Raw genomic sequence first — 23826 nt, forward strand, 5'->3', positions numbered from 1 at the left:
CGCAATCACCGGAAATATAAAACCCCTCACACCGCGCAATCACCGGAAATATAAACCCCTCACACCGCACAATCACCGGAAATATAAACCCCTCACACCGCACAATCCCCGGAAATATAAAACCCCCACACCGCGCAATCACCGGAAATATAAACCCCCCACACCGCGCAATCACCGGAAATATAAACCTCTCACACTGCGCAATCACCGGAAATATAAACCCCTCACACCGCGCAATCACCGGAAATATAAAACCCCTCACACAGTGCAATCACTGGAAATATAAACCCCTCACACCGCGCAATCACCGGAAATATAAAACCCCTCACACCGCGCAATCACCGGAAATATAAACCCCTCACACCGCGCAATGACCGGAAATATAAACCCCCCACACCGCGCAATCACCGGAAATATAAACCCCCCACACCGCGCAATCACCGGAAATATAAACCCCTCACACCGCGCAATCACCGGAAATATAAAACCCCTCACACCGCGCAATCACCAGAAATATAAAACCTCTCACACCGCGCAATCACCGGAAATATAATCCACTCACACCGCGCAATCACCGTAAATATAAACCCCTCACACCGCGCAATCACCGGAAATATAAACCCCTCACACCGCGCAATCACCAGAAATATAAACTCCCTCACACCGCGCAATCACCGGAAATATAAACCCCTCACACCGCGCAATCACCGGAAATATAAACCCCTCACACCGCGCAATCACCGGAAATATAAACTCCCTCACACCGCGCAATCACCGGAAATATAAAACCCCTCACACCACGCAATCACCGGAAGTATAAACCCCCCACACCGCGCAATCACTGGAAATATAAACCCCCTCACACAGCGCAATCACCGGAAATATAAAACACCTCACACCGCGCAATCACCGGAAATATAAAACACAACACACCGTGCAATTACCGGAAATATAAAACCCCTCACACCGCGCAATCACCGGAAATATAAAACCCCTCACACCGCGCAATCACCGGAAATATAAACCCCCCACACCGCGCAATCACCGGAAATATAAAACCCCTCACACCGCGCAATCACCGGAAATATAAAACCCCTCACACCGCGCAATCACCGGAAATATAAAACCCCCTCACACAGCGCAATCACCGGAAATATAAAACCCCTCACACCGCGCAATCACCGGAAATATAAAACACAACACACCGTGCAATTACCGGAAATATAAAACCCCTCACACCGCGCAATCACCGGAAATATAAAACCCCTCACACCGCGCAATCACCGGAAATATAAAACCCCTCACACCGCGCAATCACCGGAAATATAAAACCCTTCACACCGCGCAATCACCGGAAATATAAAACCCCTCACACCGCGCAATCACCGGAAATATAAACCCCCTCACACCGCGCAATCACCAGAAATATAAAACCCCTCACGCCGCGCAATCACCGGAAATATAAACCCCCCACACCGCGCAATCACCGGAAATATAAAACCCCTCACACCGCGCAATCACCGGAAATATAAACCCCCTCACACTGCGCAAACACCGGAAATATAAACCCCTCACACCGCGCAATCACCGGAAATATAACCCCCTCACACCGCGTAATCACCGGAAATATAAAACCCCTCACACCGCGCAATCACCGGAAATATAAAACCCCTCACACCGCGCAATCACCGGAACTATAAACCCCCCCACACCGCGCAATCACCGGAAATATAAACCCCCCCACACCGCACAATCACCGGAAATATAAACCGCTCACACCGCGCAATCACCGGAAATATAAAACCGCTCACACCGCGCAATCACCGGAAATATAAAACCCCTCACACCGCGCAATCACCGGAAATATAAAACCCCTCACACCGCGCAATCACCGGAAATATAAACCCCCCACACCGCGCAATCACCGGAAATATAAAACCCCTCACACCGCGCAATCACCGGAAATATAAACCCCTCACACCGCGCAATCACCGGAAATATAAAACTCCTCACAACGCGCAATCACCGGAAATATAAAACTCCTCACAACGCGCTATCACCGGAAATATAAAACCCCTCACACCGCGCAATCACCGGAAATATAAACCCCTCACACCGCGCAATCACCGGAAATATAAAACCCCTCACACCGTGCAATTACCGGAAATATAAAACCCCCCCACACCGTGCAATCACCGGAAATATAAACCCCTCACACCGCGCAATCACCGGAAATATAAAACCCCCCACACCGCGCAATCACCGGAAATATAAAACCCTCCACACCGTGCAATCACCGGAAATATAAAACCCCCCACACCGCGGAATCACCGGAAATATAAAACTCCTCACACCGCGCAATCACCGGAAATATAAACCACCCACACCGCGCAATCACCGGAAATATAAAACACCTCACACCGCGCAATCACCGGAAATATAAACCCCTCACACCGCGCAATCACCGGAAATATAAACCCCTCACACCGCGCAATCACCGGAAATATAAACTCCCTCACACCGCGCAATCACCGGAAATATAAAACCCCTCACACCACGCAATCACCGGAAGTATAAACCCCCCACACCGCGCAATCACTGGAAATATAAACCCCCTCACACAGCGCAATCACCGGAAATATAAAACACCTCACACCGCGCAATCACCGGAAATATAAAACACAACACACCGTGCAATTACCGGAAATATAAAACCCCTCACACCGCGCAATCACCGGAAATATAAAACCCCTCACACCGCGCAATCACCGGAAATATAAACCCCCCACACCGCGCAATCACCGGAAATATAAAACCCCTCACACCGCGCAATCACCGGAAATATAAAACCCCTCACACCGCGCAATCACCGGAAATATAAAACCCCCTCACACAGCGCAATCACCGGAAATATAAAACCCCTCACACCGCGCAATCACCGGAAATATAAAACACAACACACCGTGCAATTACCGGAAATATAAAACCCCTCACACCGCGCAATCACCGGAAATATAAAACCCCTCACACCGCGCAATCACCGGAAATATAAAACCCCTCACACCGCGCAATCACCGGAAATATAAAACCCTTCACACCGCGCAATCACCGGAAATATAAAACCCCTCACACCGCGCAATCACCGGAAATATAAACCCCCTCACACCGCGCAATCACCAGAAATATAAAACCCCTCACACCGCGCAATCACCGGAAATATAAACCCCCCACACCGCGCAATCACCGGAAATATAAAACCCCTCACACCGCGCAATCACCGGAAATATAAACCCCCTCACACTGCGCAAACACCGGAAATATAAACCCCTCACACCGCGCAATCACCGGAAATATAACCCCCTCACACCGCGTAATCACCGGAAATATAAAACCCCTCACACCGCGCAATCACCGGAAATATAAAACCCCTCACACCGCGCAATCACCGGAACTATAAACCCCCCCACACCGCGCAATCACCGGAAATATAAACCCCCCCACACCGCACAATCACCGGAAATATAAACCGCTCACACCGCGCAATCACCGGAAATATAAAACCGCTCACACCGCGCAATCACCGGAAATATAAAACCCCTCACACCGCGCAATCACCGGAAATATAAAACCCCTCACACCGCGCAATCACCGGAAATATAAACCCCCCACACCGCGCAATCACCGGAAATATAAAACCCCTCACACCGCGCAATCACCGGAAATATAAACCCCTCACACCGCGCAATCACCGGAAATATAAAACTCCTCACAACGCGCAATCACCGGAAATATAAAACTCCTCACAACGCGCTATCACCGGAAATATAAAACCCCTCACACCGCGCAATCACCGGAAATATAAACCCCTCACACCGCGCAATCACCGGAAATATAAAACCCCTCACACCGTGCAATTACCGGAAATATAAAACCCCCCCACACCGTGCAATCACCGGAAATATAAACCCCTCACACCGCGCAATCACCGGAAATATAAAACCCCCCACACCGCGCAATCACCGGAAATATAAAACCCTCCACACCGTGCAATCACCGGAAATATAAAACCCCCCACACCGCGGAATCACCGGAAATATAAAACTCCTCACACCGCGCAATCACCGGAAATATAAACCACCCACACCGCGCAATCACCGGAAATATAAAACACCTCACACCGCGCAATCACCGGAAATATAAACCCCTCACACCGCGCAATCACCGGAAATATAAACCCCTCACACCGCGCAATCACCGGAAATATAAACCCCCCACACCGCGCAATCACGGAAATATAAAACCCCTCACAATGAGCAATCACCGGAAATATAAACCCCCCACACCGCGCAATCACGGAAATATAAAACCCCTCACAATGAGCAATCACCGGAAATATAAACCCCTCACACCGCTCAATCACCGGAAATATAAAACCCCTCACACCGCGCAATCACCGGAAATATAAACCTCCCCCACACCGCGTAATCACCGGAAATATAAAACTCCCTCACACGGCGCAATCACCGGAATTATAAACCACTCACACCGCGCAATCACCGGAAATATAAACCCCTCACACCGTGCAATCACCGGAAATATAAAACCCCTCACACAGTGCAATCACCGGAAATATGACCCCTCACACCGCGCAATCACCGGAAATATGACCCCACACACACACCGCAATCACAGGAAATATAAAACCCCTCACACCGCGCAATCACCAGAAATATAAACCCCTCACACCGCGCAATCACCGGAAATATAAAACCCTCCACACCGCGCAATCACCGGAAATATAAAACCCCCACACCGCGCAATCGCCGGAAATATAAAACCCCTCACACCGCGCAATCACCGGAAATATAACCCCTCACAACGCGCAATCACCGGAAATATAAAACCTTCACACCGCGCAATAACCGGAAACATAAACCCCCTCACACCGCGCAATCACCGGAAATATAAACCCCCCACATCGCGCAATCACCGGAAATATAAAACCCCCCACACACCGCGCAATTACCAGAAATATAAAACCCCCCCACACCGCGCAATCACCGGAAATATAACACCCCTCACACCGCGCAATCACCGGAAATATAACCCCCTCACACCGCGTAATCACCGGAAATATAAAACCCCTCACACCGCGCAATCACCGGAAATATAAAACCCCTCACACCGCGCAATCACCGGAAATATAAACCCCCCCACACCGCGCAATCACCGGAAATATAAACCCCCCCACACCGCACAATCACCGGAAATATAAACCGCTCACACCGCGCAATCACCGGAAATATAAAACCGCTCACACCGCACAATCACCGGAAATATAAAACCCCTCACACCGCGCAATCACCGTAAATATAAACCCCCCACACCGCGCAATCACCGGAAATATAAAACTCCTCACAGCGCGCAATCACCGGAAATATAAAACCCCTCACACCGCGCAATCACCGGAAATATAAGCCCCTCACACCGCGCAATCACCGGAAATATAAAACTCCTCACAACGCGCTATTACTGGAAATATAAAACTCCTCACAACGCGCTATCACCGGAAATATAAAACCCCTCACACCGCGCAATCACCGGAAATATAAACCCCTCACACCGCGCAATCACCGGAAATATAAAACCCCTCACACCGTGCAATTACCGGAAATATAAAACCCCCCACACCGTGCAATCACCGGAAATATAAACCCCTCACACCGCGCAATCACCGGAAATATAAAACCCCCCACACCGCGCAATTACCGGAAATATAAAACCCTCCACACCGTGCAATCACCGGAAATAATAACCCCCCCACACCGCGCAATCACCGGAAATATAAAACTCCTCACACCGCGCAATCACCGGAAATATAAACCACCCACACCGCGCAATCACCGGAAATATAAAACACCTCACACCGCGCAATCACCGGAAATATAAACCCCTCACACCGCGCAATCATCGGAAATATAAACCCCTCACACCGCTCAATCACCGGAAATATAAAACCCCTCACACCGCGCAATCACCGGAAATATAAACCTCCCCAACACCGCGTAATCACCGGAAATATAAAACTCCCTCACACCGCGCAATCACCGGAATTATAAACCACTCACACCGCGCAATCACCGGAAATATAAACCCCTCACACCGCGCAATCACCGGAAATATAAAACCCCTCACACAGCGCAATCACCGGAAATATGACCCCTCACACCACGCAATCACCGGAAATATGACACCCCTCACACCGCGCAATCACCGGAAATATAAAACCCCCCACACCGCGCAATCACCGGAAATATAAAACCCCCCACACCGCGCAATCACTGGAAATATATAACCCCCCCACACCGCGCAATCACCGGAAATATAAAACCCCTCACACCGCGCAATCACCGGAAATATAAACCCCTCACACCGCGCAATCACCGGAAATATAAAACCCTCACACCGCACAATCACCGGAAATATAAACCTTTCACACCGCGCAATCACCGGAAATATAAACCCCTCACACCGAGCAATCACCGGAAATATAAACCCCTTACACCGCGCAATCACCGGAAATATAAAACCCCTCACACCGCGCAATCACCGGAAATATAAACCCCTCACACCGCGCAATCACCGGAAATATAAAACTCCTCACAACGCGCAATCACCGGAAATATAAACCCCTCACACCGCGCAATCACCGGAAATATAAAACCCCTCACACCGCGCAATCACCGGAAATATAAACCCGTCACACCGCGCAATCACCGGAAATATAAACCCCTCACACCCCGCAATCACAGGAAATATAAACCCCCTCACACTGCACAATCACCGGAAATATAAAACCCCTCACACCGCGCAATCACCGGAAATATAAAACCCCTAACACCGCGCAATCACCGGAAATATAAAACCCCTCACGCAGCGCAATCACCGGAAATATAAAACTCCTCACACCGCGCAATCATCAGAAATATAAAACTCCTCACACCGCGCAATCACCGGAAATATAAAACCCCTCACACCGCACAATCTCCGGAAATATAAACCCCTCACACCGCGCAATCACCAGAAATATAAAACGTTCTGTCTCACAAAATAGCGACGCAAAACGGTTTTCTTTTTTTAACAAATTTTTCTTTCCTTGTCGAAGATAAATCTCAAAATTTGGTGTCGTCGTAATCGTATTGACCCGGAGAATAAAGGTAACAAGTCATTTTCACCGCATGGTGAACGCCGCAAAAACGAAACCTAAAAATCAATAGGATTCACTGCGTTTTCCGCTATTCCAGCCCACAATTGTTTCCTCTTTCCCAGCACATTATAGGGGACAATAAAGGGGTTTTCCACGATCGGACAACTGATGACCTTCACCAGATAGGTCATCAGTATATGATCTGTGGGGGTCCGACACCCGGACTCCGCACCGATCATCTGCTCCAGCTGCCTCCGGGCACCAGAAGTCCATGCTGAAAGCAGATGCTCCGGTCACGGAATAGAGCGGTCGTGCTGCTGTGTTAAAGTGAATAGGAGCAGAGCATTTAGTTCTGCAGAACGGCCGCTGTGCAGTGGTCGGAGCCATTTGCTTCCGACTCCAACTACTGCATACCGTTCAAAACATCCGGCAGCCGGAGCAGCTGATCTGTTCGGGGTCCGGGTGTCGGACCCCCACCATCATATACTGATGACCTATCCAGTGGAGGTCATCCGTTGTCTGATCGTGGAAAACCCCTTTTAAAATTACTTCACGTCCAGCACAAGACATGTTCTCATACGGCTATGCCAACGGAAAAACAAAAAAGTTCTGGCTTTTGAATTTGAATTGGCTGCGTGTCCAAGGGGTTAAGTACATAAGAAGAGACAAACATTAATGAATGACAGACTGGTCCAGAGGGAGAGAGACCCTGCCCTCGTAGACTGCACTCTACAAGAGAAGGAGAGACCCTGCCCGTGTAGACTGCACTCTACAAGAGAAGGAGAGACCCTGCCCGCGTAGCCTGCACTCTACAAGAGAAGGAGAGACCCTGCCCACATAGACTGCACTCTACGAGAGAAGGAGAGACCCTACCCGCGTATACTGCACTCTACAAGAGAAGGAGAGACCCTGCCCGCGTAGACTGCACTCTACAAGAGAAGGAGAGACCCTGCCCGCGTAGACTGCACTCTACAAGAGAAGGAGAGACCCTGGCCACATAGACTGCACGCTACAAGAGAAGGAGAGACCCTACCCGCGTAGACTGTACTTTACAGTAGGAGAGAGACCTTGCCCGCGTAGACTGCACTCTACAAGAGAAGGAGAGACCCTGCCCACATAGACTGCACTTTACAAGAGGAGAGACCCTGCACGCGTAGACTGCACTCTACAAGAGAAGGAGAGACCCTGCCCACATAGACTGCACTCTACAAGAGAAGGAGAGATCCTGCCCACATAGACTACACTCTACAAGAGAAGGAGAGACCCTGCCCTCGTAGACTATACTCTACAAGAGAAGGAGAGACCCTGCCCGTGTAGACTGCACTCTACAAGAGAAGGAGAGATCCTGCCCACATAGACTACACTCTACAAGAGAAGGAGAGACCCTGCCCGTGTAGACTACATTCTACAAGAGAAGGAGAGACCCTGCCCGTGTAGACTGCACTCTACAAGAGAAGGAGAGACCCTGCCCGTGTAGACTGCACTCTACAAGCGAAGGAGAGATCCTGCCCACATAGACTACACTCTACAAGAGAAGGAGAGACCCTGCCCACATAGACTGCACTCTACAAGAGAAGGAGAGATCCTGCCCGTGTAGACTGCACTCTACAAGAGAAGGAGAGATCCTGCCCACATAGACTACACTCTACAAGAGAAGGAGAGACCCTGCCCACATAGACTACACTCTACAAGAGAAGGAGAGACCCTGCCCTCGTAGACTATACTCTACAAGAGAAGGAGAGACCCTGCCCGTGTAGACTGCACTCTACAAGAGAAGGAGAGATCCTGCCCACATAGACTACACTCTACAAGAGAAGGAGAGACCCTGCCCGTGTAGACTACATTCTACAAGAGAAGGAGAGACCCTGCCCGTGTAGACTGCACTCTACAAGAGAAGGAGAGACCCTGCCCGTGTAGACTGCACTCTACAAGCGAAGGAGAGATCCTGCCCACATAGACTACACTCTACAAGAGAAGGAGAGACCCTGCCCACATAGACTGCACTCTACAAGAGAAGGAGAGATCCTGCCCGTGTAGACTGCACTCTACAAGAGAAGGAGAGATCCTGCCCACATAGACTACACTCTACAAGAGAAGGAGAGACCCTGCCCACATAGACTGCACTCTACAAGAGAAGGAGAGATCCTGCCCGTGTAGACTGCACTCTACAAGAGAAGGAGAGATCCTGCCCGTGTAGACTGCACTCTACAAGAGGAGAGACCCTGCCCACATAGACTGCACTCTACAAGAGAAGGAGAGAACCTTCCCACATAGACTGCACTATACAAGAGGAGAGACCCTGCCCGCGTAGACTGCACTCTACAAGAGAAGGAGAGAACCTGCCCACATAGACTACACTCTACAAGAGAAGGAGAGACCTTGCCCACATAGACTGCACTCTACAATAGGAGAGACCCTGCCCGCATAGACACTACAAGAGGAGACAGTAGGTGAGGGTAGAAGCTGGTCATCCGGTGGAGTAGTGGCAGCCGGTTATTTTAGGGTGTAAGCTTTTCTGAAGAGGGGGTATTCAGGTTACTAGTGAAGGTTTGGATAGTGGGAGAGATCTGATGAGTTGGGCTAAAGAGGTCAGAATGTGGGGGAAGCACGGGAGAAATCTAGATGATGATGTGAGGAACAGATAAAATGAGAACAAAGAAGGTCTTGTGAGGACCGGAGATTATGTGTGGGAAGGTATCAGGAGATTAGGGCAGAGATGTATGGAGGGGATGGTTTGTTGACATCCTTGCATGTCATTTTTAATATGTATAACTTAATTTAGTAGGCAATGGGTGGCCAGTGACCGCAGAGGTGGAATGAGGGGACAAGGTAGATTTATCCTTGCAGCTGAGTTGAGAATGGGTAGGAGGGGTGCAATAGTGTTAGATGGGAAGCCACAGAGAAGGATGTTGGAGTAGTCTAGACAGTAGATGATGAGGGCATATATACTGGCATGTTTGTCTGTTCGAGGAAAGACTGACTTCAAGAGGTTTTTGAGGTGGAGACAGCAAGAAGTGGTAAGCGCTTGGCTGTGCTATTTGAAATTAAGGGTTATCCCAATGCAGCGGACCTGTGAGACGGGGAAATGTGTGGAGCCATTAACTGTGATTTGATAGTTCTGGTAAGGGGGTTGAGTGAAATGGGGAAAAGATGATTCCGTTTTCTCCATGTTAATCTTAAGGAAGTGGGAGGAGAAGGAGGAGATAACTGTTAGACATTCTAGATAACAGGGAGGTAACATCAAGACCAGAGGCACTGGCGTAGCTATAGGGGTCGCAGCGGTCGCAATTGCGACCGGGCCCCGAAGCCAGGGGGGACAACGGCCCCCCGCACCACATCAATAAAAAGTTACTATAGTAACTCGGGCCGCGGGCCCCTGTTACTATAGTAACATACTTTACTTACCTTCCTGGTTCCGGATCGCAGCGGAGGTCCTGACGTCAAGCGCTGTGCGCAGCGCATGACGTCACAGCGCTATGCCGCCGCGCAGAGCATCGAGACTACAGAACTCCCGCCGCGGCCGAAGAGGAAGGTAAGGTTAGCCCTGACTGGCGGGGTCTGACTCCCGGGACCCGCCAATCAGCTGTTTTGAAGGGGCCGCAGCACTCGTACGAGAGCTGCTCCCCTTCATTCCTGTCACTTCATTCCGGTCACACTGTGAATCGGTGTCGGCGATTCACAGTGTGGGCGAGTAGTGAAATGAAGGGGAAGCAGCTCTCGTACGAGTGCTGCGGCCCGTTCAAAACAGATGATTGGCGGGACCCGGGAGACACATCAGCTATTGATGGCCTATCCTGTGGATAGGCCATCAATGTTTAGGGACTGCACAACCCCTAAGCCTACGATGTAGCAGGCTTAGGGGGCCCATGAGACAGGATCACAGATTGTGTGATCCTGTCTGCTGGGCCCTGTATCTAAGCCAATCACATGGTAGGCTTAGATACATGGCCCATGCGTGATCCTGTCTGCTGGGCCCTGTATCTAAGCCTACCACACTGTAGGTTTAGATACAGGGCCCCAGCACACAGTAATCTTATACTGTATAAGATTACTGTCTGCTGGACCCTGTAACTAAGCCTACCTTGTGGTAGGCTTAGATACAGGGTCCCACAGACAGTATCACACATGGGCCCTGTATCTAAGCCTTAGGGTATGTGCACAGACACTAATTACGTCCGTAATTGACGGACGTATTTCGGCCGCAAGTACCGAACACAGTGCAGTGAGCCGGGCTCCTAGCATTATAGTTATGTACGACGCTAGGAGTCCCTGGCTCGCTGCAGGACAACTGTCCCATACTGTAAACATGTTTTCAGTACGGGACAGTTGTCCGGCAGCGAGGCAGGGACTCCTAGCGTCGTACATAAGTACGACGCTAGGAGCCCGGCTCCCTGCACTGTGTTCGGTCCGGTACTTGCGGCCGAAATACGTCCGTCAATTACGGACGTAATTAGTGTGTGTGCACATACCCTAACACATGTGTTACTAATCATTTTTTGTGTGTTTTCTTACAGGTTCGGTCGTTGGACTACGGCGGATTCCAGGACTACTTCGATGACAGCTTTTTTTTTATTAATAAAATGGTTAATGAGGGTTGTGTGTGTTTTTTTTTTTATTTCAATAAAATATTTTTTCTATGTCTTTGTGTTTTTTTTTTAAACTATATTACTACCGCCTTAGTAATGGCCGCCGGCTGATTGACAGCATCCATTGCTAAGGCGGGACTTAGTGTTAGCTGCTGCAGAGGCTAACACTAACCCCCTTTATTACCCCGGTACCCACCGCCACCAGGGGTGCTGGGAAGAGCCGGGTACGATCCAGTACCTGACCATCTGTAGTGATGGTCGGCCACTGGGGTGGCCGCAGGCTGGTATTATCAGGAGGGGAAAGGCCAAAAACAGTGGCCCTTCCCATCCTGGTAATGCTGCCTGCTGCTGCTTTATTGTATCTGGCTGGTTATGAAAATGGGGGGGACCCCACGTCATTTAAAAAAATAAATTAAAAAAAATTATTGGAAAGAACGATGTCGGGTCCCCCCCAATTTTCATAACCAGCCAGATACAACACAGCAGCAGCAGGCAGCATTACAAGGGTGGGAAGGGCCACTGTTTTTGGCCTTCCCCAGCCTAATACTACCAGCCTGCGGCCACCCCGGTGCCTGCCCGTCACTACAGATGGTCGGGTACTGGTTTGTACCCGGCTCTTCCCAGTACCCCTGGTGGCGGTGGGTACCGGGGTAATAATGGAGGTTAGTGTAGCCTCTGCACCGGCTAACATTAAGCCTCGCCTTAGTAATGGAGATTGTCAATCAGCCAGCGGCCATTACTAAGGCGGTGATAATAAAGTTTAAAAAGATACAAGCACATAGAAAAAATATTTTATTGAAATAAAAAAACACAACCCTCATTAACCATTTTATTGAGAATAAAAGAAACGCCGTCATTGAAGTCCTCGTATCCGAAGTCCAACAACCGAACCTGTAAAAAAAAACACAAACACACAAAAATAATCAGTAACACATAAAGAAACAAAATTATTATTCTTACCTATCCTGGGTCCAGCGCTGGAGCCGCAAGCTGGGCCCTGTATCTAATCCTATCATGTGTGATACAGTCTGCTGAGCTGTGTATCTAATCCAATCATGTATGATACTGTCTGCTGGGCCCTATATCTAATCCGATCATGTGTGATACTGTCTGCTGAGCCACTGTATCTAATCCTATCATGTGTGATACTGTCTGCTGAGCCACTGTATCTAATCCTATCATGTGTGGTACTGTCTGCTGAGCCACTGTATCTAATCCTATCATGTGTGATACTGTCTGCTGAGCCACTGTATCTAATCCTATCATGTGTGGTACTGTCTGCTGAGCCACTGTATCTAATCCTATCATGTGTGATACTGTCTGCTGGGCCACTGTATCTAATCCTATCATGTGTGATACTGTCTGCTGAGCTGTGTATCTAATCCTATCATGTGTGATACTGCCTTCTGAGCCACTGTATCTAATCCTATCATGTGTGATACTGTCTGCTCAGCCACTGTATCTAATCCTATCCATAGTTTATAGGGTCGTAGTGCTATAGATATGCTATGCTGTCTCATATACACACTTTTTTTGGGGGCGGACACATATGTATTGGGGCTATTTCCCGGACATTTTAAGCCCTGAGGGTATGTTCACACGGCAGCGTCCGTTACGGCTGAAATTACTGTGCTGTTTTCAGGAGAAAACAGCACCGTAATTTCAGCCGTAATGGCATGTGCAGGCGTCTTTTGCTGCGTCCATTACGGAAGTAATTGAAGCTGGTTTTCCATGGAGTCCATGGAAAACGGCTCCATTTACGTCTGAAGAAGTGACAGGCACTTTTTTACGCGCCGCCTTTTGACAGCGGCGCGTAAAAAAAAATGACCGTCGGCACAGAACATCGTAAGACCCATTCAAATGAGTGGGCAGATGTTTGCCGACGCTTTTGAGCCGCATTTTCGGACGTAATTCAATGCTAAAACGCCCGAATTACGTCCGTAAATAGTGTGTGTGAACCCAGCCTTAGTGACGCCCCGGCTGCTAGTGCTGCATTGTTGGGTCACTTAGGAGACCCAGCGATGCAGCTGAAAGCGGACCGTCGGCCATGAGAAGTTCGCGGGGGGGGGGGGGCCCAGTAAGAATTTTTGCATCGGGGCCCATGAGCCTCTAGCTACGCCCCTGACCAGAGGTAAATTTGACCAAAGATTTAGATGGAGAAAAGTAAGGGATCCAGAACACTGAGACCCATGAGGGAGCGATAGTAAATCTTTAGTTGGTAAGGTATGAGGAGATCCAGGAGAGGGCCAAGTCTGTGATGTCAAGGGACTAGAGAATTTGTATCAGGAGGGTGTGATCGACTGTGCCGAAGGTGGTGGACAGGTCTAGAAGGAGGAGCACAGAGTAATGTAGAAGCAGAGGACAGGTCTAGAAGGAGGAGCACAGAGTAATGTAGAAGCAGAGGACAGGTCTAGAAGAAGGAGGAGCACAGAGTAATGTAGAAGCAGAGGACAGGTCTAGAAGGAGGAGCACAGAGCAATGTAGAAGCAGAGGACAGGTCTAGAAGGAGAAGCACAGAGTAATGTAGAAGCAGAGGACAGGTCTAGAAGGAGGAGCACAGAGCAATGTAGAAGCAGAGGACAGGTCTAGAAGAAGGAGGAGCACAGAGTAATGTAGAAGCAGAGGACAGGTCTAGAAGGAGAGGCACAGAGTAATGTAGAAGCAGAGGACAGGTCTAGAAGGAGGAGCACAGAGTAATGTAGAAGCAGAGGACAGGTCTAGAAGGAGGAGCACAGAGTAATGTAGAAGCAGAGGACAGGTCTAGAAGGAGGAGCACAGAGTAATGTAGAAGCAGAGGACAGGTCTAGAAGGAGGAGCACAGAGTAATGTAGAAGCAGAGGACAGGTCTAGAAGGAGGAGCACAGAGTAATGTAGAAACAGAGGACAGGTCTAGAAGGAGGAGCACAGAGTAATGTAGAAGCAGAGGACAGGTCTAGAAGGAGCACAGAATAATGAAGAAGTGGGGGAACAGGTTTAAAAGGAAAAGCACCAAGTAATGTGGACGATGGAGGACAGGTCACGCTTTACAGAAGTCTGTGTGTAAGATGTGACTGCTAAGTGATAAGATGATGCAGAGATCCTGCACACCCAGCACAATACATGCTGCTACCTCACACTAAACTACCAGGACATACACACTGTATTGGTGGGATGTTCTGCGCATGCACACTGGTCTGGCGGGACCTTCCGCGCCTGCGCACTGGTCTGGCGGGACCATCCGCGCCTGCGCACTGGTCTGGCGGGACCTTCCGCGCCTGCCCACTGGTCTGGCGGGACCTTCCGCGCCTGCCCACTGGTCTGGCGGGACCTTCCGCTCCTGCCCACTGGTCTGGCTGGACCTTCCGCACATGCTCGCAGGACTGGCGGGACCTTCCGCACATGCTCGCAGGACTGGCGGGACCTTCTGCACATTCACACGTGACCGCTGGTTCCCATTAACCATGGTTAGTATCTGTCTTTCAGATGTGAATAAAGTTACTATCCGGTAAAATAATCTACAAGGAAAAGGGGAATACTATAATAATTAAGAATTTTAGATGTCTCTGAAGATCCAGGATCTCTGAGGTAACTTCTAATATCTGTAAAAACTTATATTAGGGGTGTATTCATTCATAAAGGGCATCTGTCACATTGACCACCAGTCTGATCTGTTGGCAGCAAATTATATAGCAGGAGGACCTGAGCAGATTGTGTCTCTCCATTCACTTCTATAGGAGCTACGGAAACCGCCTAACAAGGCCACCCAGAGGTGGAGCCGCATCTATCAGACATTTCTGGCATATCCTGGGGAGAGTTGTCCGTGTTGGGAATACCCCTTTATTCCATGTGGTGACGGCTCTGAGAAGATGTTTCTCTCAATGATCAATAAGTGAGGTTCTGTATGTCACACATGATGTCCCCTGTATGATCTCCATCTTCTCCTTTCTTCATAAAGACGTCTGCAGTACTAGATCCTCCAGATCCTCCAGTTTTCTCATCTTCTCCTTTCTTCCTAAAGACGTCTGCAGTACTAGATCCTCCAGTTCCTCCAGTTTTCTCATCTTCTCCTCCACAACGTTCCTTCTCCTGAATGACCCACCAAGGATGGACAAGCACAGGAATGAGATGAGCAGAAGAATATTAGACTTCACCTTGGAGATCATCTACCTGTTGAGCGGAGAGGTAAACTTTTCTACATTATAGAACAAGTCCCACATAGGGAAGGGACAATACATAATAGGAATAATCCAGTGTCCTGTATAACAGCGTCCAGATCTTCCAAGTGACGTCAAGAAGCTGAAGATCAGCCACCAATATGGTCAGTTATGTGTCATGTCACCAATGCAGCAATAGTAATGTTGTAGAGCAATGAGAATGACCAGGAACCAGGAGGATCAGGATGACATCTATATAGAAACATAGGAGATGACGGCAGGAGGAGAGCACATGGTCCATCTAGTCCCCCCAATATTATTTCCTTTTTAGTTTTGGCCTCGTTCTATTTTCTCAATGTCTTTTTGTAGGTGAGGTCTCCAGTATTACAGATGTGGGGTCACTAGAGCTCTATACAGCGGGGTCACAATCTCCCTCTTTCTACTGAGGGGGGAATACTGTGTTCAGTTCTCTAAGTGTCTCTCTCCATACACAGGAGTACACAATAGTGAAGAAGACATCGGGTGACTGTACGACTCCCATCATCCATGAGTCAGGAGGATGGAGCAGTAGTCAGAGCCCCATCACAGAGCCTCCCCCTCACTCCCGGATACATGAGAAGAAGATCTTAGAACTGATCTACAAGATGACGGAGCTGCTGACTGGAGAGGTGACACTGCTGGGAATGCTGGGAAATTCTCCAGTAACAGCACTGGAGGTGTCTGGGTAATGACTGTATCATTGTGTGTGTCAGGTTCCTATAAGGTGTCAGGATGTCACTGTCTATCTCTCCATGGAGGAGTGGGAGTATCTAGAAGGACACAAGGATCGGTACGAGGAGGTCATGATGGAGGACTACCGGCCCCGCACATCACATGGTGAGAAGAGACAGATATATATTGGCATTACTGTGGGCACAGGCTGGACTGGCGGTCATGTTGAGGCCTTAATACCGTCATGTGCAGCACATATACACGTGTGTACAATGACATGTAATGTAGGAGCTCCACAATTTCGGCTCCTTTTACATCACATTAGATCCCTGTGTTTCGTGCTGCCGGCTGCTCATAACTCTGCATTACAGGTCACATTACATTGTACAGCGCTGGCGGCCGTTCTGGATACAGGAGCCATGAAGACGGGCAGGACGCGCTGTCTCCTAATGCAGAGTTATGGGCAGCCGGCAGCGCGGACTATGGGCAGTCTGTGCTGTAGTCAGAAGTAAACCTGGTAATACAAGTCATGTAGAAAGACGATTATCGGCACACTCCGGCAGTATAATAGTTTCCTATATAATGTCAGTATAATCGGAGGTTCTCTTTAATATTACAGGTTATGGGCACTAGATTCTGGAGATGGGACGCTGATCCAGGGATTTATTCTGATTTCCAGATTTGGAGTCGGGGAGGAGTTTTCCCCTAATTAGACAATTGTCATCCACCTCATGGGGGTTTTATCTTCCTCTGGATCAACACGGTCGGATTATAGGTTGGTCTTGATGGACTTGTGTCTTTTTTCATCCTTAGTAACTGTAACACAGAATGTATGGAGCTAAATTTACCTCTAATATAAAGTACAACGTGTTCTGAAAAAACAATCTCACAATGTCTTGGATAAGTAAAATCTTATTCCCACTTATGATACGTCTCCACATGGCGTAAACACGGCGGAACGTCCAAAACTCATTTTTGGCGCGACGTGTAGATGAGATTTGTTAAAATCTCATCCTCATTGCTACTACTGTAATACGCTGCAGATTTTCTCGCAATTAAATACTTTGCAGAAAATCTGCATCTTATCAGCCCCGTGTGCACATACCCTTAAAGTGACACGTCAGATTTGAGAAATGGTTCTCTTAAACAGGTCAAAAATAGGCCATGGATTCCACTCCCAGAGGAGTCCCTGACATCACTGTCCATATATGGACAGAGACGTCAGGGGCTCCCTCTAGAAGCACAATTTCCAGCCAAGTTGACGGCAACGCTCTGGCAGAGGATTCCGCTCCTAGAGGGAGCTTCAGTGGCGCTATCTACAGGGGATGAGGTGCTATCTGCAGGGGTTTGGCATAAGTTTGATTAAACTAAGGGGGAGATGTGCCGGCACTTGTGGAGAGAGCCGGCGGACAGGAAAGTACAACCCTGTTCCATTCTGCCAATATTTATTTATGTGACACCTGCCCAGGGCATCAGGAGTTGGAAAGTATATAGCCATGTCGTGAAGGGGTTAATTAATATGTATAGAAAATATTGCCTACAGAGGTGTACACAGCCTTTAAGAGGCTAATAAGCAAGTGACACCCAGACCATTTTTGGTTGCAGGTAACTAAATAGAGGCGTCCTGTGTCCCGCCACTTTCATGTGTATCCGCGTCCACAGAGGGCAGATACAGGTAAATACTATGGTGGAGCAGGGAGCCAGTTACGCCCCGCCGTTCGCTCTGGTAGGGCACAGTCTACTTTAGGCCGGCGGCTTACAAGGTGCAGGGACCTCGACACCGGTAGTGAGGACCTCAACATTGTAATTCCGGCTCTGATCAGTAAACATAGAAGTGTAGAGAGAAGTGTGTGATATATAGACAGATATACAGTAGTCATGTATTCAGTCCCTGTGTGTTTCCTACAGATGGATCCAGTAGGAGAAATCCGCCAGAGAGATGTCCCAGTCCTCTGTATTCCCAGGACTGTCCAGAGGAAAATCCCAATGTCCCAGAGAATCATCAGGTAGATGAAGCTGAGCCGTATACCAGGTCTATATAGGGGGGTGCGGAGCTTTTCGGTCCTGCGGTCATTAGGGATGTCACGATACCAGAATTTGGACTCCGATACCGATACTTCGTGTAGTATTGCGATTTCGATATCAAAACGATACTTTACCAGCAGTAATAAAAAAATAATAAAAAAGTTCTTCCGTTTTCTGATGTGAGGCGCGAGGCGTGATGATGAATGTAACCTCCATGTACCTCATTAATAGTAATTAACCCCATCATGTTTCTCAGTCATAATGGGTTAATGTGTGAGGTACATGATGGGGTTAATTACTATTACTGAGGTACATGGAGGTTAAATTCATCATCACGCCTCGTGCCTCACAATAATAAGTGACAGAAATATATACTGATAGTACACAGGCATATATCTATATACTGATAGCACACAGGCATATATCTATACACTGATAGTACACAGGCATATATCTATATACTGATAGTACACAGGCATACATCTATATACTGATAGTACACAGGCATATATCTATATACTGATAGTACACAGGCATATATCTATATACTGATAGTACACAGGCATATATCTATATACTGATAGTACACAGGCATATATCTATATACTGATAGTACACAGGCATATATCTATATACTGATAGTACACAGGCATATATCTATATACTGATACTACACAGGCATATATCTATATACTGATAGCACACAGGCATATATCTATATACTGATAGTACACAGGCATATATCTATATACTGATAGTACACAGGCATATATCTATATACTGATAGTACACAGGCATATATCTATATACTGATAGCACACAGTCATATCTATATACTGATAGTACACAGGCATATATCTATATACTGATAGTACACAGGCATATATCTATATACTGATAGTACACAGGCATATATCTATATACTGACAGTACACAGGCATATATCTATACACTGATAGTACACAGGCATATATCTATACACTGATAGTACACAGGCATATATCCATATACTGATAGCACACAGGCATATATCTATATACTGATAGTACACAGGCATATATCTATATACTGATAGTACACAGGCATATATCTATATACTGATAGTACACAGGCATATATCTATATACTGATAGTACACAGGCGTATATCTATATACTGATAGTACACAGGCGTATATCTATATACTGATAGTACACAGGCATATATCTATATACTGATAGTACACAGGCATATATCTATACACTGATAGCACACAGGCATATATCTATACACTGATAGTACACAGGCATATATCCATATACTGATAGCACACAGGCATATATCTATATACTGATAGTACACAGGCATATATCTATATACTGATAGTACACAGGCATATATCTATATACTGATAGTACACAGGCATATATCTATATACTGATAGTACACAGGCGTATATCTATATACTGATAGTACACAGGCGTATATCTATATACTGATAGTACACAGGCATATATCTATATACTGATAGTACACAGGTATATATCTATATACTGATAGCACACAGGCATACATCTATATACTGATAGTACACAGGCATATATCTATATACTGATAGTACACAGACATATATCTATATACTGATAGTACACAGGCATATATCTATATACTGATAGTACACAGGCATATATCTATATACTGATAGTACACAGGCATATATCTATATACTGATAGTACACAGGCATATATCTATACACTGATAGTACACAGCCATATATCTATATACTGATAGTACACAGGCATATATCTATATACTGATAGTACACAGGCATATATCTATATACTGATAGTACACAGCCATATATCTTTATACTGATAGTACACAGGCATATATCTATACACTGATAGTACACAGGCATATATCTATATACTGATAGTACAGAGGCATATATCTATATACTGATAGCACACAGGCATATATCTATACACTGATAGCACACAGGCATATATCTATATACTGATAGTACACAGCCATATATCTATATACTGATAGCACACAGTCATATATCTATATACTGATAGTACACAGGCATATATCTATATACTGATAGTACACAGGCATATATCTATATACTGATAGTACACAGGCATATATCTATATACTGATAGTACACAGGCATATATCTATATACTGATAGCACACAGGCATATATCTATATACTGATAGCACACAGGCATATATCTATACACTGATAGTACACAGGCATATATCTATACACTGATAGTACACAGGCATATATCTATACACTGATAATACACAGGCATATATCTATATACTGATAGTACACAGGCATATATCTATATACTGATAGTACACAGGCAGATATCTATATACTGATAGTACACAGGCAGATATCTATATACTGATAGTACACAGGCATATATCTACATACCAGTATATTAGCCTGTGCACTGATAGTACACATGCAGCTGTTAGGACATACCTCAATATGCCCTAACAACAGGAAATATGGTAGGACAGCCCTGGGGTCCTTCAATGGACCCTGGGCTGTCTGCCCATATATGGTATGTCCCTCAATCGCGTCACAGGGATTCCTGTGATGTGATCCAAGGGGCATCTCCCTTTCTCCTGAATGCTGCAGTCCGCTGTGATCGCAGCATTCAGGGGAATAGCGGCGGACATGAGGTTTCTCTGATCTCCGCCGTTATAGAGGGGGGCTGTGGCTGTGTAATACAACCATTGCCCCGCTCCTGACATAAGTGAGAGCGCGGTCAGCATGAGGTGATGCGGCCGGCGCTGCACTATAATAAGCGGCGGTGCAGGCACTGAAGACAGAACATGGGGGTGTTTTGCAGCGCGCCCGCCATGTTCTGTCTTCAGTGCCGGCAATCATTAGTGCAGCGCTGGCCGCAACGCATCATCCTGACCCCGCGCACTCGTCATGACTCAGGAGCCGGGCAATGACTATCACACAGCCGCAGCCCCGCTCTCATACATTCATGTGTTACTATACTGAGCTGTGCGGCCGCAGAGCTAAGTATCGAAATACATGAAATAACGGTATTGAAACAGTATGGAAGTTTCGAGGCATCGTGCATCCCTAACGGTCATAGATGGGGTCATAGAGTTTGGTGGTTTCTTATGTTGATCTATTAGATTCTTCGCACTCTCTGCTGTATTGTACTGAATTGTTACATATGTGAAATCAGGGGGAAGATGTGACTAATATTAAAACAGAGGATGAAGAAGAAGAGCGAGTGAGGGTCGATCAACCGTGTAAGAGTGAACCGGAGGAGGAAATTCCAGGAGGTGTTACCAGAGGTCAGTAATAATGAATTTAGAAAGTGAACTCCGTGGTTTATTAAGCAGGACCTGCTGTGTTATTTGTTGTTGTTTTTTTAACCACATTCCTCCCCTTATACTTGGCGTCCTCCAGATTCCAACGCTGTCATTTTCTTTTTTGCCCCCCTCCATGTTGTTCCACTACAGCCCTTACTCCGTTTTGCACCTAACATATGCGTGTTGTAATTAAAGGTACAAAGAGGAGACACCATCTCTCCTCAGTAGGCGTTGCCTCACTTTTTGCTGTGACACTGTCCAATCAGAGCGGACCGCTTCACAGCGATGCAGAAAACCTGCTGATTTTGAGACATTTCCTGCAGGTCTTTTGCATCGCTGTGAGGCTGTCCACTATGATTAGATAGCGTCACAGCAATGAGCGAGTCAACATCTACTGAGGAGAGAAAAGGTCTTCTCCTTTCTGTTCTCTTTAAGGTGGGGTTCCTCCTTAGTTCTACATTACAGTAACACGTCAGGCAATGTGTTCTACATAGTGCAGGACCTGAGGGAGCTGTGACTGCACATAGAAGTTCTCTACAAGGTGTTCTATGAATCCGGTCATGCACTAGGCTTAGTGTCAGATTTTGGGGGGCAGCGGCTGCGATTAACAGCTGCACTCTAGGCCGAGATCTAGGAAAGCTCAGTTCAACCACTTACAGAGAATGTGTCATCAGAAAATGATCTATTGTTTAAATCAAGTTTCTGTTAAACATATTTTTTATGATTTTTTGGTGGGTTTTTTTTATATTATTTTTTTGTCTTTATCTAATCTTGCAGTTTGCCCTCTGGCCAATGAGTCTCATAGTAGACTGCTCCTTACAGTTCTCAGCAGTCATCTCATTATCATCACAGGCAGGATTACACTGACAGGTAACATCTATATATGTAGATGACAAAGAATCCACCATTCATAATAGACTGACCCTTCCTGTTCTGTAGAGATCATTTCTCAGCACTCGTCTCATCACAGGCAGGATTACACTGACAGGTAACATCTATATATAGATAATACAGAATCCACCATTCATAATGGACTGACCCTTCCTGTTCTGTATAGATCACTTCTCATCACACCTCTCATTATCATCACAGGCAGGATTACACTGACAGGTAACATCTATATATGTAGATAACAAAGAATCCACCATTCATAATAGACTGACCCTTCCTGTTCTGTAGAGATCATTTCTCAGCACTCATCTCATTATCATCACAGGCAGGATTACACTGACAGGTAACATCTATATATAGATAATACAGAATCCACCATTCATAATGGACTGATCCTTCCTGTTCTGTAGAGATCATTTCTCAGCAGTCATCTCATTATCATCACAGGCAGGATTACACTGACAGGTAACATCTATATATAGATAATACAGAATCCACCATTCATAATAGACTGATCCTCCCTGTTCTGTAGAGAACATTTCTCAGCACTCATCTCATTATCGTCACAGACAGGATTACACTGACAGGTAACATCTATATATAGATAATACAGAATCCACCATTCATAATGGACTGACCCTTCCTGTTCTGTATAGATCACTTCTCATCACACCTCTCATTATCTTCACAGGCAGGATTACACTGACAGGTAACATCTATATATGTAGATAACAAAGAATCCACCATTCATAATAGACTGACCCTTCCTGTTCTGTAGAGATCATTTCTCAGCACTCATCTCATTATCATCACAGGCAGGATTACACTGACAGGTAACATCTATATATAGATAATACAGAATCCACCATTCATAATGGACTGACCCTTCCTGTTCTGTATAGATCACTTCTCATCACACCTCTCATTATCATC

The 23826-nt window shown here is 46.8% G+C and overlaps 2 long non-coding RNA genes across 2 annotated transcripts in view; both read left to right on the forward strand.

Moving 5' to 3' along the window:
- Positions 1-15692, forward strand: part of LOC142667716 (uncharacterized) — a 57893-nt gene extending 42201 nt beyond the window's left edge. The window contains exons 2-3 of the long non-coding RNA XR_012851763.1: positions 15256-15357; positions 15507-15692. This is a non-coding gene — a long non-coding RNA (uncharacterized LOC142667716). The remainder of the gene's footprint in view (positions 1-15255; positions 15358-15506) is intronic.
- Positions 15693-16690: 998 nt separating this feature from the next.
- LOC142667717 (uncharacterized) lies at positions 16691-22870 on the forward strand. Its single transcript, XR_012851764.1, has 5 exons — positions 16691-16802; positions 17257-17412; positions 18546-18643; positions 21873-21984; positions 22780-22870. It is a non-coding gene; the product is annotated as an uncharacterized LOC142667717 (long non-coding RNA).
- The last annotated feature ends 956 nt before the right edge of the window (positions 22871-23826 follow it).

Source organism: Rhinoderma darwinii (genome assembly GCF_050947455.1).
Source record: "Rhinoderma darwinii isolate aRhiDar2 chromosome 1 unlocalized genomic scaffold, aRhiDar2.hap1 SUPER_1_unloc_10, whole genome shotgun sequence".
Lineage (NCBI taxonomy): Eukaryota > Metazoa > Chordata > Amphibia > Anura > Rhinodermatidae > Rhinoderma > Rhinoderma darwinii.